Here is a 17,611-nt window from a genome sequence, read left to right on the forward strand (position 1 = left end):
CACAACCTTGATGGCAGAAAGTGAGGAGGAATTAAGGAACCTTTTAATGAGGGTGAAAGAGGAGAGTGCAAAATATGATCTGAAGCTCAACATCAAAAAAACGAAGATCATGGCCACTGGTCCCATCACCTCTTGGCAAATAGAAGGGGAAGAAATGGAGGCAGTGAGAGATTTTACTTTCTTGGGCTCCATGATCACTGCAGATGGTGACAGCAGCCACGAAATTAAAAGACGCCTGCTCCTTGGGAGAAAGGCGATGGCAAACCTAGACAGCATCTTAAAAAGCAGAGACATCACCTTGCCAACAAAGGTCCGTCTAGTTAAAGCCATGGTTTTCCCAGTAGTGATGTATGGAAGTGAGAGCTGGACCATAAAGAAGGCCGATTCCCAAATAATTGATGCTTTTGAATTCTGGTGCTGGAGGAGACTCTTGAGAGTCCCTTGGACTGCAAGAAGATCAAACACGCCACTACAGCAGCAAGAATTCTTCTGGCAAAGTATTGGAAGACACAAGAACTACCCACTCTGGAAGAATGGCAGACGAAGGTGATTGACTACATGGGACTGGCAGAGATGACCGGCAGAATCCGTGACCAGGGGAAAGAGACAGTGGAAGAAGACTGGAAGAAATTTAAAATATATCTTTAAAATTGCTGTAAAATTGAGGAGTGTTAAGATGTTAAGGAATTAAGAAATAGAGAATTGCAGCTGTAATCAATAAGTTAAAGAAAAAATAATTTAATGAAAGTGAATTAAATAATTAGTTAATTGGAGGAGTTGCTAAAGAAATGTAAAACAAGGGAAAATGTAAAAAAGGGAGGTATGGGGAAGTCGGGGAAGTAAGGTGTATGAAAATAAGATTATGAAATTATACATGTTTATATGTTTGTATGTTTTTGTTTTGTGTATTGTTTGTTTTTATTATGTGTTTGGAAAATCAATAAAAATTTATTTTTTTAAAAAAAAGAAGATCAAACCGATCCATTCTGAAGGAAATCTTTTTTTTTTTTTATTTTTTTTTATAATAAATTTTTATTAGTTTTCCATAAATAAAAAATAAACAAAACAAAAACATAGACATAAACAAACAAAAACGTGACTTCCCCATACCACCCCTTTTCTGCATTCTTGTTTCAAGATTTTTCAGCAACCCTCTGATCATAACTTAAATATATTTCATGTATTTAACTTCAGTTAATTATTAATACCACTGTAGTTCTTTATCTCTTATAACTCTGAGCCCCTAATTTTCCAAATTACAACAGTTTTTAAGATAAACTTTGAATTTGTTCCAGTCTTCATCCACCGCCTCTTTCCCCCGGTCTCGAATTCTGCCAGTCATCTCTGCCAGTCCCATATAGTCGATCACCTTCGTCTGCCATTCTTCCAACGTGGGTAAATCCTGCGTCTTCCAATACTTTGCTAGAAGAATACTTTGCTAGAAGAATTCTTGCTGCTGTGGTGGCGTACATAAAAAATGTCCTATCCTTCTTTGGCACCATTTGGCCCACCATACCCAAGAGAAAGGCCTCTGGTTTTTTTACAAACGTTCTCTTCAGAACTTTTTTTATTTCATTATAGATCATTTCCCAGAAAGCCTTAATCTTCGGGCAGGTCCACCAAAGGTGATAGAAGGTTCCCTCCGTTTCACTGCACTTCCAACACTTGTTATTGGGCAAATGATAGATCTTTGCTAACTTAGCAGGAGTCATGTACCACCTGTAGATCATTTTCATAATGTTTTCTTTTAAGGCATTGCATGCCGTAAATTTAACACCAGTGGTCCATAACTGCTCCCAGTCTGCAAATTCAATGTCATGCCCAATGTCCTGTGCCCATTTAATCATATTAGATTTCACCATTTCATCTTGAGTATTCCATTTCAACAGCAAGTTGTACATTCTTGACAAATTTTTAGTATTGGGTTCTAACAGTTCTGTTTCTAATTTTGACTTCTCCACCTGGAAGCCTTTCTTTCTGTCCTGTTTAAATACTTCATTTATCTGTCGATAATGTAACCAATCTCTCACCTTAAATTTCAGTTTCTCAAAACTCTGCAATTTTACATTTTCACCTTCCTGTTCTATAATTTCACAATATTTAGGCCAATTAGAACCCATATTCAATTTTTTCACCTCTTTTGCTTCCATTGGTGACAACCACCTGGGGGTTTTACTTTCAAACAGGTCTTTATACTTAATCCAAACATTATACAGAGCTTTCCTCACCATATGGTTCTTAAAACCCTTATGCAATTTTACCTTGTCATACCATATATATGCATGCCAGCCAAATCTATTGTCAAATCCTTCAAGGTCCAAAATGTCTGTATTCTCGAGGAGCAGCCAATCTTTCAACCAGCAAAACGCTGCTGATTCATAGTAGAGTCTTAAGTCCGGCAGGGCAAAACCCCCTCTATCTTTCGCATCTGTTAATGTCTTAAATTTTATTCTTGGCTTTTTGCCCTGCCAAACAAATTTCGATATGTCTTTCTGCCACCTCTTGAAACAGTCCATCTTGTCTATTATTTGTAATGTCTGAAACAGAAATAACATTCTAGGCAATACATTCATTTTGATAACAGCAATTCTGCCTAACAAGGAAAGTTTCAGCCTTGACCATATGTCTAAATCTTTCTTAACTTCTGTCCAACATTTATCATAATTGTCTTTAAAAAGATTCACATTTTTCGATGTCAAATTCACCCCCAGGTACTTCACTTTTTTTGCTATCTCCAAACCTGTTTCATTCTGGAATGTCTCTTTTTCTTCATTTGTTAGGTTTTTTTCCAATACTTTAGTTTTTTGAAGGAAATCAGCCCTGAGTGCTCACTGGAAGGACAGATCCTGAAGCTGAGGCTCCAATACTTTGGCCACCTCATGAGAAGAGAAGACTCCCTGGAAAAGACCCTGATGTTGGGAAAGATGGAGGGCACAAGGAGAAGGGGAAGACAGAGGACGAGATGGTTGGAGAGTGTTCTCGAAGCTACGAACATGAGTTTGACCAAACTGCGGGAGGCGGTGGAAGACAGGAGGGCCTGGCGTGCTCTGGTCCAGGGGGTCACGAAGAGTCGGACACGACTAAACAACACTTACTACATCCCCTAATGCAAACACGTTCGTTTGTTGGTATGCCTCTGTGTCTCCCATCGCTAGGAAAATTAGAGCAAATTATATAGCCAAGATAGCCACAAACTGTAAAGGAGATGAATTTATTTGACCCTTTCTACTCCGAATATAATTGCACATTGTATTAACATTATTTTTTAATATATTAGTGGCCATGTGGTGATTTTAGCCTATTAATTTTATTGTTTAATGTCTTAACCTGTATATTAAGGTACTTTTATAGCTCTCTTTAGAGTAGTGTCTTGATAATATAAATGTTTTAAGTTTTTTGTATTAATCCAGCATATTTTCTTTTAATTGTTGAATGATCCTGTGTACATTGCGGCAGCCTTTGGCTATGTGCAATAAAACTGACTGACTGACTATTCACTTACTGAATTTATATAGCTGCCCCATACATCAGGATTTGGGGGGGTGGGGAGAGAACTGAGTTCTCTGTGAAGCGATTGGTCAGTTAGGTAAGTATTTTTATTGACTTACTTGATTTTTTTTGGAGGAGGGCAGCTGCATACACCCACACCCCAGGCTGTGCCCATGGCCCCATAGCACAAATACTCTAGGAAACCAGAGTTGTGTAGTGGTTAGAGTGTTGGACGTGGACCTGGGTTCAAATCCCCCCACTCAGTCATGAAGCTCACCTGGGTGACCTTGAGCCAGCCACCTAACCTACTTTGCAGGGTCGTTGTAGGGATTAGCTGAAAACTGGGGTGAACCACATGGAAAAAACGGTGGGATAGAATTGCAGCAAATGAACTCTTCGGCTTACCTGCCGGCCGGATGGAGATGTCATTTGGCAACCTGGCACCCACATAGTTGCAACTGGAACTGTGCCAGTCGCAAAAAAGGCAGCTGGCAGATTTCTAACACTGGAAAGAACGGAAGAAGATACCCCCCCGCGCGATCTCATAGTGCTTAAGCTCGGGGGCATCCAATGAAACTGAATGCGATTCAACACAGACGAAAGGAAGTCATTCCTTGATTTATCGGCTACTTTAAAACGAGGCTGCATTTTAAATTGCATTTTAACCTGTATTTTAAATTGGTTTCCCCCCCCTTACTTTTCCCCCTATTATGTTTTTACTGTGAGCCCGGCTCTGGTCGGGGAGGGCGGGGTATAAATAAAATTTATTATGATTATGATTATTATTGCAGTGCACAAACTATGGAACTCACTCCTGCAGGAGACAGGGACGGTCAACTTGGATGGCTTTAGAAGAGGATTGGACAAATTCACGCGGGACAACTGGCTATTGTGGTTTATTATTACGGGGCGAGTGCTTTGGAGCTTGTGTCCTGCTTGTGGGTTCTTCCTTGCTGCATCTGGTTTGCAACCATGGGATGCTGGACTAGATGGGCCTTTGAGCAGCTCAGTTGGTTAGAGCATGGTGCTGATAATGCCAAGGTTGCAGGTTCAATCCCCGTATGGGACAATTCCTGCATTGCAGAGAGTTGGACTAGATGACCCCCAGGGTCCCTTCCACCTCTATGATTCTTCTATGACTTCTGTCCCCCACCCCCACCCCTCAGCTGTTACAGCTCAAACCAAGAAGCGAGCCTAGCAGAAAGAAGCCACATGATCAAACTCAAGACTGAAACGTTTTATTAAAAGGGTTCTTTAATTTTCTCTAGGAAAACAATCATACATACAAAGAACAGGGGAAGAAAGGAAGGCTGTGTGTTTTCTCTAAGGCACAAAAGTGTTTTTGAGAGAGAGAAACGATCAGCACACCTACAGCAGTCATCAGAAGGTGTGTGCCTGCAGCAAATCATCGGCAGAAAAATGGCACAGTTGCAGCAACGGGCGAGGGCATGGATTGCTCTTTGGAAATAATATTAGCTGGCTCCTGTAAGCAGACAGATCCTCCAGCTAACAACTCTCTTGCTGAGTCTCTTAGTGAGGGGGGGCTATTTTATTGGGGGGGCTACTCTTCCCAGGGTAGCCTTGAGAGGCTCAATCGATCAGCATCAATGTGGCTGGAAAAAAATACAGAGAACTTTGCTATTGCAGAAGGAAATTGCAGAGAGTTGTACATATGGCATTTCTGAGATCGGGGGGGGGGGGGGGGACGGGACTTTAAAACATCGTTGTCCAAGGTGCGCTCTGGATTCGCAGCAGAAACTATGACAAAACCCTCAAGTCGAAGCCACAGGCTGCTTTGTTGCCAAAGTTTTTTTCCTCCCCTCCTAGACTGGTTTTTAGAAACCACGCTTCCTCTGGTGGGGAGGAAGAAGTGGGGTTGGGGCTAAGTGGCGAAGACGGTTTTGTTCCCCAGCGCAGAAAGGAAAGGGCCCAGTGTTCTTTGGACGGTTCAGGGGACGCCTCCATAAGGAGGAGGTGGGGAGGCCTTGGTAGCCACGTCTGGGTAGGGGCGCGGCGGCTCCGGGTGGTCGATGGGCTGGTACGAGCTGCGGTCCTGCCCGACGTTGAGGACACCTGTGCAGAAGGAAAAGGGAAAGGGACAGCTTTTAGCCTTCGGATGCAGCACCCAGGGTTCAAGGTGTTCCCAGCAAGAATCTAAGTGCTGGGATGAGCTGCAACTGGAGAGCTAGCTGTAATTTTCTGAGCCGTGAATTAGACTATCACTTGCCTTTACAGCCCCCAATACCTTGCATCAATGGGACGCGGGTGGCGCTGCGGGTTAAACCACAGAGCCTAGGACTTGCTGATCAGAAGGTCGGCGGTTCGAATCCCCGCGACGGGGTGAGCTCCCGTTGCTCAGTCCCTGCTCCTGCCAACCTAGCAGTTCAAAAGCATGTCAAAGTGCAAGTAGATAAATAGGTACCGCTCCGGCGGGAAGGTAAATGGTGTTTCCGTGTGTTGCTCTGGTTTGCCAGAAGCGGCTTAGTCATGCTAGCCACATGACCCAGAAGCTGTACGCCGGCTCCCCTCGGCCAATAAAGCGAGATGAGCGCCGCAACCCCAGAGTCGGTCACGACTGGACCTAATGGTCAGGAGTCCCTTTACCTTTATACCTTGCATCACAGCTCTGACCGCTGGCCATGTTGGCTGGAGGGCTACTGTTTCTCCACCTCTGAACTAGACCGTCACTTGTCTTCACTGCCCCTAGGGACCACTGACCATGGCAGCTGCGGCTGATGGGAAGTGGAATCTCATCTCAAATGTTGCAGGTTTCCCATCAATGAACCAGACCATCACTTGCCTTTACTGCCCCTGTTCCTTCTCAGTTCTGCCATCTTTTTTTTTATGCATGGCCAGGCAGCCTGGTTGATGGACAACAAATCCCATCCTTGTCCCTATTGGCCATGCTGGCTGATGGGAGTTGGCAATCCAACCATGTTTGGAGAGTCACAAGTTCCCATAACCATTGCACTTCTTTGTTCATTGCCAGTGATCAATTTCCAAAATGAGGGATAGGTGCTTTGTGTCCAGGAAACCTCGCCTCTCAGGTGGCACTTTTGGTTGCTGTGAGTGACTAGGTGGGGAAGCACTCTGCACATGCTCTACCGCACCTTCTTTATGCAAAAACCCTAGAGTCCATTGGCCCAGTCTTTGCTGACTTTAAAAATAGTTTGGTAAACTCTGGGAGCTTGGGTCTATCTATGGAAAGGTAAAAGGTCAGGGCCCCCTTGACGGTTAAGTCCAGTCAAAGGCCACTATGGGGTGTGGCGCTCATCTCGCTTTCAGGCTGAGGGAGCCAGCATTTGTCCGCAGACAGCTTTCCGGGTCATGTGGCCAGCATGTCTAAACCGGACAGGACACCGTGACGGAAACCAGAGCGCACGGAAATGCCATTTACCTTCCTGCCACAGCAGCACCTACCGTATTTTTCGCTCTATAAGACACACCCAACCATAAGACGCACCTAGTTTTTAGAGGAGGAAAACAAGAAACAAGAAAGCAATGCAAAGCCTCTTGAGTGAAGAGGGAGGAATGCTCCCACTGCGCTCATGAGGCTTTGCGTGGCTATCCCTGAAGCCAGAAGAGCAAGAGGGATCGCTGCGCACCAATCCCTCTTGCTCTTCTGGCTTCAGCGATAGCATTCACTCCATAAAATGAAGACACATTTCCCCATACTTTTTAGGAGGGGAAAAGTGCGTCTTATAGAGCAAACAACAACAACAACAACAACAACGGTATTTATCTACTTGCACTGGTGTGCTTTCAAACTGCTAGGTTGGCAGGAGCTGGGACAGAGCAACGGGAGCTCACCCTGTCGCGGGGATTCAAACCGCCGACCTTCTGACTGGCAAGCCCAAAAGTCTCAGTGGTTGAGACCACAGCGCCACCCCCGTCCCTAGGGTCTATATATGATGGAGCTGTTGACCACCAAAGCTAAACTGAGCCTCCCAAACCAGAGACAGTCTACCTCTAAAGGCCAGCTTTTAGAACAGGGGCAGGCACCTGTGACCTTCTGAATGTTGCTGAACTTCCAACAGCCATCAGCCAGAATGGTGCTGGAATCCAGCAAAATCTGGAGGGCTACAGGTTCTTCACCCATTAAAGGAGAGCAGAGTTGTGACGGAGGCAGCCGGGGCCTAGAAAGGCACATGGGAGTAATAGAGTTACAACAGAGGCAGCTAGGGGGAAGGGAAGGCAAGTGATGGTCTTTGGGCCTGAGGAAGAATCTGTAGCCCTCCAGCCTCCATTAACCCTCAGGCAGGGATGGTGGGAGTTGTAGTTCATGTGTAGTCCAGCAACCATGAGGGGCAAGTGTTCACCACCCCTGAAATGAGGGGGGGACACACACCATTACAGACATCTGCCCCACTCGTGTGATTTCTAGTCATTGATAGCAACAGGACACTGGATTAGGTAGGCCTTTAATAAGATTTCTGTTTTCGTTAGGTTTCAATTCAAGTGTTGCTTTGTTTAAATGTGTAAAATATCACAGTGTTTCCTAGGACTTAAATCATTCCAAAGAAAAATAAGTTATTCTGGTCAATGAATGAAAGTTGAGCCTCCATGTTCAGAGGCAATCTATCCCTGGATATCAGGTGCTGTTGACAAACAAAATGGCATTGAATGCAGCCCCCCCCCCCAAACCCCCATCTGGTTCACTGTTGGGGGAAGGATTCAGCCCATGATAGTGACTTGGTCCAAAGCCGTCAGAGCTCACTTCACATTAAATTAAAATCTCTCAGAATCACACTTTGGAAATTCATTATTATTTTTTACTAATGGTTGAAATTCTCAATTTGTCCCTTGACACGGGGACATTCCCAGGGGAACTGAAGGAAGCAGTGATGTGTCCACTCTTAAAGAAAACTTCATTAGATCCTTTAGACCTATCCAATTACCGCCCAGTTTCAAATCTTCCATACCTGGGTAAGGTAATTGAGAGAGCGGTTGCTGAACAGCTTGGTAGGTTTCTGGAGGAAACATCGGCATTAGATCCATTTCAGTCCGGTTTCCGTCCTGGTTTTGGGACGGAGACGGCTCTGGTTGCCCTAACAGATGATCTCCGTAGACAACTGGATCGAGGCGGGTCAGGACTGCTGATCCTTTTAGATTTGTCAGCAGCCTTTGACATGGTCGATCAAGATCTTCTGGACCATCGCCTCGCAGACGTGGGGATACAGGGCATAGCATAGCCCGTAACTGGTTGTGCTCTTTTATCTCTGGTCGGGGACAGAGGGTGGCACTAGGGAGGGAAATGTCGTCGCGCCACTCCTTGGTGTGTGGAGTGCCACAGGGCGCAATCCTCTCCCCGATGCTTTTTAACATCTTTATGCGCCCCCTTGCCCAGATTATCCAGAGCTTTGGGCTGGGCAGTCACCAATATGCTGATGACACTCAGCTCTATCTGCTGATGGATGGCCACACCGACTCGGCCCCGAACACACTGACCAGATGCTTGGAAGCTGTGGCTGGATGGTTTCGTGGGAGCCGATTGAAACTAAATCCTTCGAAGACAGAGGTCCTATGGCTAGGTTGGGATGGCATGGGGATGAGGGACCAACTCCCTTCTCTTGCGGGAGCCCAATTAGTGCCATTGCCTTCCGTTAAGAGTTTGGGTGTAATCCTTGACGCCTCCCTTTCCATGGAGGCGCAAGTTACAGCAACAGCCAAGGCGACATTTTTCCACCTTTGCCGCATCAAGCAGTTGGTCCCTTACCTTTCCCGCCCCGACCTGGCCTCAGTGATCCATGCGATGGTCACCTCCAGGCTTGACTACTGTAATTCGCTCTACGTGGGGCTGCCCTTGAATCTGTCCCAGAAACTCCAGCGGGTGCAGAATGCTGCAGCGAGGCTCCTCACGGGGTCTCTGCCATGGGAGCATATTCATCCAGTGCTGATAGCAGACTAAGGTTGGTAAGGCAATGCCCCATTTGCCCCCAAATGACTGGCCACCCGTGCTTCAGAGACTCAACTGACGTGGGGAGGAAGACCTGTGAACCCCAATCCTATATTGACATTTTGTCCCAAAATTAAATTCTAGTGCAGGCATAGGCAACCTCGGCCCACCAGATGTTTTGGGACTACAACTCCCATCATCCCTAGGGCCCGCCTGCCCCATGCTTGGCTTCTGGACAGAGACTTCCACCCTCTAATGGGGTGCCCTGAATACGCTGCTGGTACTGGACTGGGCAATGCACCTTCACCCAAAAGATATGGAGGGCACCACACCACATGGGTTGCCCCTAGTCTAAGTGAGATCCATTTAGCAGCTGCATTATCCTTTTACCACTTGCATTGGGGCTTCTTTTGTATCTCTGAGGAAAAGGAATAGATTTCAGAGTTTAAAATTCAAAACAGGCAACCCAGCAACAACCAACTGTCTGCACAGAGGGTGCGGAAGAATGGAAAACATAATCAATGGAAGCTGGAGGAAGGTGACTCAAGAGCCACCAGCCCACACCACTTCTTCTGGTGTACACACCACACTTGCCTACCGTCAGGCTAGGCGGGGAAAGGGCCACAGTCCAGAGGGAGACGACCTGCTTTGCCTGCTGAAAGTCCCAGGTAAAGCTGAGAAAGACATCTGTTTGAAACCCTGGAGAGCTGCTGCCAGCCAGTGTATAACAAATACCCCAGCAGCCTGATTTGATACAAGACAACTTCCTGATTTGAAAGAGCTAAGAAAAAGTGTCAGGGTCAAGCTTGGACTTCACTTGGGCAATGGTGCGTTGGTTTTCTATCCTTATTTCTGGTTCCCCTGCCTGATGGCATCTTCTTAGGCCTCCTTCCCAGGAAAGGGTGTCTCCTGCTTTTTCCCTGCTAGCTCTCTCAGCCCACATCCACATCATAAAGTGCCATGACACCACTTTAAACAGTCCTGGCTTCCCCCAAAGGGTTCTGGGAGCTGTCGTTTGTTAAGAGTGCCAAGAGTTGTCAGGAGACCCCCATTCCCCTCCTAAAGCTACAGTTCCTACAGTGGTTTAACAATCCCTCTCCTCCTCAGGGACATCTGGGAATTATAGCTCTGTGAAGGGGAGAGGGGCCTCCTTAATGGCACCCTTCATGGTACAGCTCCCAGAACCCTTTGGGGAAAGTCAGGACTGTTTAAAGTGGTATTGTAGTGCTTTCAAGGTATGGTGCGAATGTGGCCTAACAAGTGAAGGAATTCCAATGGGTCTACTCTGAGTGGAACAACCTAGTTGCTTAACAGTCCTTTGTGGCCTTGTAGGTGTTGTGACCTCTTGTGAGAAGGAAGCGTGGCTGGGGAGTGGCAAAGCGTGCCCACAGCCTGCAACGTCTCAGAAGCAGCTCATGCAACCTCTCACCTGGCCAGGTTCCTTGGAGCTGCGATGAATGAGCCTGGGACCTGGCAGTGTTTAGCTGAGGGTGTGGATGGAGGACAAGGTTCTAGCTACTTGCTGGGGACGGTGGTGGGATGGCCTTGTTCCTCTATGCTTGGGAATCTCTCTGTTTGTTTTTGTATCCACTCCTCAGTTTCTGCTACGGCTCCTTCTGCCTCCTTGTTCCACTCAGACTCTCTGAAGATTCTGGACTAGAAGTCACTTTACGTCTGGCCTGCTTCTTCCTTTACAAAATTGCCAGTTCTGCTCCCCAGGTTATCAGCCCCGAGTCCGAATGAAGCCTGCCAGAGCTACAATTCTCAGAGTTCCCTGTGAAGAGGGATTGATGGTCTGGGAATGGTAGCTTTGTGAGGGGAACAGGAGTCTCCCAATAACTCTCCGTGTCCTTAGCAAGCTACAGCTCCCAGGATTCTTTGGAGCTGTTTAAAGTGACACGATAGTGCTTCAAATTGATGGTGCTAATGTGGCCCCAGTGGCCGACAACCCAATTTGCTGCTTCTTTACACGAGTCACAAGGTAATGCAGTCGCAAGATGTGTCTAACCTTTTGTCCTCCAGAGGTTGCTGGAATCCAACTCCTATCGTGCCAGACTTTGGGGGCTGATAGGAGCTGGAGCCTGGCAGCCTTTGGAGAGCACCACACGGGCTACTCTTGAGGACATGGGATTCTGTTGAAAAGGAAGGACCAGATGTCGCTTTATAATAATAATAATAATAATAATAATAATAATAATAATAATAATAATAATTTATTATTTGTACCCCGCCCATCTGGCTGGGTTTCCCCAGCCACTCTGGGCGGCTTCCAACAAAGATGAAAAATATACTAAAATGTCACATATTAAAAACTTCCCTGAACAGGGCTGCCTTCAGATGTCTTCTGAATGTCAGGTAGTTGTTTATCGCTTTGACATCTGATGGGAGGGCGTTCCATAGGACGGGCGCCACTACCGAGAAAGCCCTCTGCCTGGTTCCCTGTAACTTGGCCTCTCGCAGTGAGGGAACCGCCAGAAGGCCCTCGGAGCTGGACCTCAGTGTCCGGGCAGAACGATGGGGGTGGAGACGCTCCTTCAGATATACTGGACCGAGGCCGTTTAGGGTTTTAAAGGTCAGCACCAACACTTGGAATTGTGCTCGGAAACGTACTGGGAGCCAACGTACGGTGGTTCCTCGGGTTACATGCGCTTCAGGTTACATACGCTTCACTCACCAGTTTCTTTATGTAGCAGAATGTCCAATTCCCCTTTTGGGACGTGATTTTCTATCTAAAACCGCAGTGCCTAGGACTTGCCGATCACATGGTCGGCAGTTCGAATCCCCGCGGCGGGGTGCGCTCCCGTCGTTCGGTCCCAGCGCCTGCCAACCTAGCAGTTCGAAAGCACCCCCGGGTGCAAGTAGATAAATAGGGACCGCTTACCAGCGGGAAGGTAAACGGCGTTCCGTGTGCTGCGCTGGCTCGCCAGATGCAGCTTGTCACGCTGGCCACGTGACCCGGAAGTGTCTGCGGACAGCGCTGGCTCCCGGCCTATAGAGTGAGATGAGCGCACAACCCTAGAGTCTGGCAAGACTGGCCCGTACTACCTTTACCTTTTAAGGCCTTCGACACGATTAGACTTAAGTTCTTATGGAGTATTATGCAGGAGGGAGGATTAGGAGAGAACTTTGTGGAAGCAATCCGGGAATTGTAGAAAAGGGAAGGCTGTGGTCAGAGTGAATGAGGGGGTTTCAGATCAATTCAATATACAAAGAGGAGTTAAACAAGGATGTTTACTCTCACCACTACTATTTGTATTAGGTATGGAGTATAATACTATTTGAGTGGACAGGCGGAGTCCCCAGATCCCACGCGGTCCCCCTGTCATGTGGAATAACGACTCAAGACTACGTGCTATGGGATTAAATTGGCCACAACTTTATTAAATTTCAAATGTGGGTAGACCTTGGCTCAGGCATTGGGTGTTCTCCCTCCCCAGTCCCCAGCCCAAGGCCTGATACCGCCAAAGTTGTGACGTTTTGCTACGGGAAAGGCGAAACCTGCCAATGCAGGGAAATTCCTTTCCAGCCCTTTAACCGCGACCTTAACGTAGCAGCGCCCGCATACCTGTGAAGAAAAGTTAACCTGCAAAACCTGTGAAGAAAAGTTAACCTGCAAAATAAGACATTAACTGAGGGTGGGTAGGGTGGGAGAAGCTCTGGAGCCAAGTGAGGATTCCCAGGTAAGATCCTCCCTCTATTGTGTGGGCAGGTAATCCCTCCCCTACCTGGCCTGGTCTCCTTGGCAACGCTTCCCCCAGGTGGGATTGGACAACTGACTGAGGTAGGCGGAGACCTCCAGGTATCCCACCTGAGGGAAGGCAAAGCCAAGCCTATGCTGTTGGAGCCGCTCCAGATCTAGGGGCTGCATGCGTCCAGGCAAAGGGCGCCCCCCGTTTTAAGCGGGGAGCGGTCATTGTATTAGGTATGGAACCATCCCAAAGCAGTTGGAAAAGGTCCAGGCGGGTTCCAACTTGCACAGACCACTTGGAACTGGCCCATACTGGTTGGAACAGGTCTAGACTGGTTTGAACCAGACCAAGTCGGCTGAAACAGATCCAAGCCGGTTGGAACCGGTCTAGGCCAGTTTGAACCGGTCTAGGCCGGTTTCTGCCAGTCCAAGCCGGTTTGAATTGGTCGAGGCAGTTTTGTACCGGTTTAGGCCGGTTTGAAGAGTTCCAAGTGGGTTGGAACTGGCCCAGACAGGTTGGAGCAGGTCCAGGCCAGTTGGAGCAGGTGCAGGTCATTTGAAACTGGCCCAAGCTGGTTACAACAGGTTCAGGCTAGTTGGAACAGGTCTATGTCGCTTGGAACCAGCCCAGACCTGTAGGAATCATTTCATACCAGTTGGATCCAGCCCAAGCCAGTTGGAACCAGCCCAAACCAGTTGGGAAAGGTCCAGGCGGGATCCAACTTTCCCAGACTGGTTGGAACCAGCTCAGACTGGTTGGAAGAGGTCTAGACTGGTTTGAACCAGTCCAAGCCGATTTGTGCTGGTTGAAGCCGGTTTGAACTGGTCTAGGCTGTTTTGAACTGGTCAAATTCAGTTTCAAATGACCTGCACCTGCTCCAACTGGTCTGGACCTGCTCCAACCCGTCTGGGCCACTTCCAACCTACTTGGAACTGCTCAAACTAGCTTGGGTCGTTTAAAACCGGCCTAGACCTGTTCAAACCGGCCAAGACCGGTTTAAACTGGCTTGTACTGGCGTAAACCTGCCTAGACCGGTTCCAACTGGCCTAGACCGGTTCCAACCGGCTTCGACCTGTTTCAACCGACTTGGACCGGTTCAAACCAGCCTAGACCTGTTCCAACCAGTCTTAGCCAGTTCCTACCAGTCTGGGGCAGTTCAAACTGGTGTGGGCAAGTTGGAACCTGCATGGAATTTTCCCAACTGGTTTCAGCTGGTTCAAACTGGATTGGACCGGTTCCAACCCGTCTAAACCAGTTCCAACCGGTTTGGACCTGTACCACCCGGCTTGGACCGGTTCAAACCAGCCTAGACCTGTTCAAACTAGTCTGAGCCAGCAATAAAACCCTTTCTGCAACCCCAAGAGTGCCAGATTGGAGGGAGGACCTTCACTCACCAGTTTCTTTATGTACCAGAATGTCCAATTCCCCTTTTGGGACGTGATTTTCTATCTAAAATTCAAGCTCAAATAGCCTTCATGCCTAAAGGGGCAGAATTGAAATTACCACCAATTGTAGTAGCTCTAAAGCCAGGTGCAAGCAGAACTGTGCATGCGTCAGCGTGGGTAGGTGCACACCCGTCTCGCTCTTGGGACTTTACTAATTAAAAGCCTGAAAAACAAATAACTCTCTGCAAACTGATAGCTGAGATAACTGACCCAAAACTGGGCTTAGGTACAAGTCCTGGAGTTTTTTTCCTCGGTTTTTTATTTTTTTATTTTTTCCCCTTTTTTGTTTTTTTGTTTTTGTTTGTTTTTGTTTTGTTTTGTTTTTTTTATTTATTTCAAGTAATTACACTACCCATTAGGAAAATATGGTTCAAAACATGGAATAAGGTATTTAAAAATTGGATAATGGACCAGCCTTTATCACTTTGTTAGTGAAAGGTGTATGCAAAGCCCTGCAGATACAATGGAAACTGCACACTGCCTACCGACCACAGAGTTCCGGCAAGGCGGAAAGAATGAACTGGACCCTTAAATGATAGCTGGCCAAATTGTGCCAGGAAACTCATGGCAATTGGGTGGACTTTCTACCCGTAGCCTTGCTCAGGATCAGATGTGCACCCAACAAGAGGCTAAAGCTCTCTCCCTTTGAGCTTTTGTATGGAAGACCTCCTCCACTTACCGTATTTTTCGTCCCATAGGACGCTCCGTCCCATAGGACGCACCATTTTTTTGGGGGGGTGGGGGGCGAAATAAAGGAATAAAAAATTCCTTTATTCCCCCCCCCAAAACCAGGTCGGGGAACAGTGGGATCGTGGCGCTGCACCTCCCCGCTGTCCCCCGAGCTTGTGGGGCTGGCCAATGTCTGCCCGGCTCGAGGGGCGCTCTGCTTCAGGGCGCCCCACTCGTGGGGCGGCAGGCTGCGGACACCTGCGCGAAGCACGGGACGTCCTACGGAGGGTGCCCCGTGCTCCGCGCTGCAGGTAGCCGCCTGCAAGCCGTGCACACCCGGGGGGAGTTTCCCCAGGCACGCAAGGCTTGCGGACACCTGCGTGAAGCAAGGCTTGCGGGCGGCAGCCTGCAGCGCGGAGCACGGGGCGCCCTTCAGAGGACGCCCCGTGCTTCGCGCAGGTGTCTGCAAGCCTTGCACGTCCGGGGGAACTCCCCCGGGTGGGCAAGGCTTGCGGGCGGCAGCCGACAGCGCGGAGCACGGGGCGTCCTATGGATGGAACTCCCCCCGGGCGTGCAAGGCTTGCGGATAGCTTCCTGGAGCCTGGAGAGCGAGAGGTGTCGGTGCGCACCGACGCCTCTCGCTCTCCAGGCTTCAGCGAAAGCCTGCATACGCCCTATAGGACGCACACACATTTCCCCTTCATTTTTTGAGGGGGGAAAGTGCGTCCCATAGGGCGAAAAATACGGTACCACAGAAATAAGAGCAGACTTAGTACAAACGGGAGGACAGAGTACATCAGAACAAATCCAGTCTCTCTCTCGTGTCCAGTATCTCTCTCTCTCAACGGAAGGTTGGCTCACTCTCCAGGTATGCTGTGGTCTTGGTTACCTCCAGTTCTTCTTACAGTAATAATAAATGTTCTCCTTCTTATCTTCTTTTACTACCCAGGAGGAATTGTTGATATCCTTGTGCTCCTTGAACCCAAAGAAAATGTTTTTGTCAAGAATGCTAAGCAGATGTTTCAAATATATGGAGAAAATGTCACCCTTTATTATGAACACCCTCGAAAGGTAGCTGACATGTCTCTCATCCCAGGACTAATCAGGGACCCTGACATTGTCTTGGCAGGCCTGCTGTATAATCAAAGTGGCCTTTTCGCAACACCTCCTTCTGAAATGAATGATACCTCCTACCGATATTTCCGGTTCTCCAGAACCACCCAGGGCTTGTGCTTTTGTTGTTATGCCTCTGGATCATGGAACACCAAATGGAAAGGTTGGCCGCATGTCCAGCACCACCAACATAAAGGTTGGCTGGGAAATTACACACAGTGCACTGCTAAATTTTGATTGTGGGGTTGCTTCAACGCCTCTTACCAAAGCAACACCACATCCTCAGATCTGTATCCATACTTTCCCCAATAGAGGATATACAGTCAACTTCACCGGACAGGGATCCATCTGTTCTGGCTGGCTGATCAAGGACCCCAATCTTTGGTTCTTGTATAATGGACTAACCACTAATTACCACCCTGGTAATTATCAGTGTGTGGGAATGGGTGCCTTTACTTTCCCTGTGACTGTGGAGGCTTTTCTTCCTCTACCCTCTCTTAGAAACAGAAAGAGGAGAGAAGTCCAAGGGGAACAGTGCAGTGATGAGATTTTCCTGGCCCGCTCTGTGGGTGCTGTTGGTGGAGGCTTCGTTAGCATCCTCACCATCGGCATACATCCGGGAGTTGTGGCTGAACAAAATCGTGAAGCACTATTTGCCCTAACATGCAGGTTGGAGAAAACCATCAATGCCACTACACATATCCTCCGACAGTTGCAGTCCGAGATTGAGGATTTGAACCAGATAGCAGCAGCTAATAGACTTGCTCTTGACTATCTCCTTGCCAAATCAGGAGGTTTTTGTAAAATAGTCCCGGAAGGCAACTGCAGAGTGAAGTTTCATGACCTCAACAACACTATTGAGGACGAGTTGCCAAAATTACAGGCCCTTATAAATGATAACCAACCCAGTCAGAATCCTTGGGAATGGATGTGGTCTTGGGTCCCAGGAGTAGGATGGTTACATAGCCTTTTGACCGCCATTGCGGTAGGAGGATTAGTCTTCCTAATACTTCTTTGCATCACCCCTTGCTGCATATCTCTAGTCAGAGGAATGGTGGCCCAAAGCATTAAGAATCTCACTGAAACCCACACCATGGCCATATACCGAGCCCTGCCCCCCCCCCCCCCGGCAGAAGAAGAGCATGAATATGCTTGACTAATTCATGAAATGCCCCCTGAAGAGATCCCCTTGAGAGACACAGTTGTCTATACCGGGGTTCAACATGAGAGTCAAGCTGGAGAAACAACGGTGACTTGTTTCTAAGCTTGAAAGGGGGGAATGTGGCAAGTCCACCTGGAAGAGTTTTACC

The sequence above is a fragment of the Podarcis muralis genome, chromosome 7 (genome assembly GCF_964188315.1).
Source record: "Podarcis muralis chromosome 7, rPodMur119.hap1.1, whole genome shotgun sequence".
Lineage (NCBI taxonomy): Eukaryota > Metazoa > Chordata > Lepidosauria > Squamata > Lacertidae > Podarcis > Podarcis muralis.